At 44.4% G+C, this 1,873-nt stretch overlaps 1 protein-coding gene across 1 annotated transcript in view; it reads left to right on the top strand.

Moving 5' to 3' along the window:
• The window catches only part of LOC119585139 (nucleoprotein TPR-like), a gene marked incomplete at its 3' end in the record, with an annotated part of 21,357 nt that overhangs the window by 855 nt on the left and 18,629 nt on the right, over positions 1-1,873 (top strand).

Below are 1,873 nucleotides of genomic sequence, written 5' to 3'. Positions count from 1 at the left end.
TTCGGGATGAGTGATAGTGTGCGAATGATAAGGTGTGCAAGGTGATGAGTGTGCGCAAGTGTAGTAATGTGCTTTTATTTGTGTGTTGTTAGTGAGTGATTGAGTGAGTTAGGAAAGACCATTTTGCTGAGGCCCTACTATTGACTGGGCTCCGAATTCTTCCTGGTTGTACCATGAATAGTTACCAACTTATCAGACTATATTTTTATGTAATTATATTATTTTAATCCACTGAAGCATTGAAAAACAACATAAAAACTGTGTCCATAAATCAAATTTTTTGTCAAGATCTGAATGACCATTGGGAACATTACTTTTTTCCCTAAGAACTAACCACCATCAAGCACTATTTTGATATACTTTGCTCTTAACCATGTGTGTGCATATAATTGTGTGTGCATAAAAGGTGCCAGCCTCAGTTAGCCTCAGGCACGCTAATTATAAACCACTACCCAGGCAATTCATATTAATGTTTATGTATAACTATGTTGTTATGATAACAGCGTATTCTCTTTATAATCTAGTACATAGATGCTGTAGTGGCCTTCATGAATAAATAAAATTTTTAATTTGTACAGTAATGTTTCAAATAGAGCTTTAGTATAAGACTAAATAAACAGGAGGGTGCTGGGCACTTGCTAGTCACTGTCAGTGGGTGTGCGCCCAAATGCGAGGCAACTGTAACATGCTCACCACTGATCACATGGGGTTATCAAGTCTGCTGAGCATGTATCCCAACAGGCTGTCATGTTGTTACCAAAATATAATATAATTTTATTATGCATTTCAACTTTCTAAACATCAACAAGTGGAGTGCCTTCAGAAAAAAGGCTTTGAGCCTCCTCCATAACAGCCAACATAAAACCAATGATGCCCCAGTTGCCCCTTCAGCCTCGACCCGGTCCTCAGACAGCAACTCAAGTTTTCCCCATCCCGAGCCATTCCCACTGCAAGTATTCGACCCATGGCTCCTCCTTCTTTCGGTTCTGCTCCTCCCCAGGGATCACCAGTGGTTGGTGTATCGCGCACTATAAACTCATAGTGATGGGTATGGTATATTCTTCCACTGTGACTCTCCTCCCAGGCCACAGTATACTCCACCTCCTGCCATTTCTGCACCACCTTGCTGACAACAGCCACTACAACCCCTGCTGCCCACAATGAATCGCCATTACTGCTACTTGTATCACCTACTCCAGCCTCTTGCCTCTCTAACCACTCCATGGCTCCAGCTTTGCCCTACCCATCCACACCTTCTCCCAGTCACACGTGCCTTTCTGCTTCACAGTCCACTTTGGCCAGTCCGTCATCTTCAGTATCACAGTCCATTCTGCATTGCAGAAATCATCTCCAGTCCTCCAGCCTACATCTAGGGTCCAATGGTTCATATGACCAAGTCTCAGGTCATCTCTCAACTGCTAGGGCTGCTGCCTGTCATCGACAGGACTGCTCTCCACTTTGGCAATCATCTTCAATCAGGTGCCAGTCGTGAACAGCCAGCCTTCTGATTGTGTATGCCAATTTGTATCTCAGTGCGCATCTACCTGCACCTGCATGGGCTAGGCGGACCTCTAAGAGGTGTACAGCTTGATGCTTTGGTCCTCACAAGCTATTGCCTTGTATCACTGCACTGAGCTCGCGGAAGTTGCGGACCTTCTAAGTGCTGGTTTCTGCAAAGAGAAATTGGAGCCGAACAGAGGCAACAACTAAAGAAGCAAGCAGAGCATGTGTAGAAGATGATGAAGCTGTTCCTTCACATCCTCACATGAGAAGGAAAATGAGGAGGAGCAAAAGTGTACTCCTGAGATCATGGTACTGTTGTTGTAGACACAGATGGTGAAGACCTGACCATGAGGAACTTGATCAAGGGGAA

Source organism: Penaeus monodon, chromosome 19, assembly GCF_015228065.2.
Source record: "Penaeus monodon isolate SGIC_2016 chromosome 19, NSTDA_Pmon_1, whole genome shotgun sequence".
Taxonomy (NCBI): domain Eukaryota; kingdom Metazoa; phylum Arthropoda; class Malacostraca; order Decapoda; family Penaeidae; genus Penaeus; species Penaeus monodon.
Note: the sequence above shows the minus strand (reverse complement) of the source record. Positions and strands in the feature narration are given on the sequence as shown.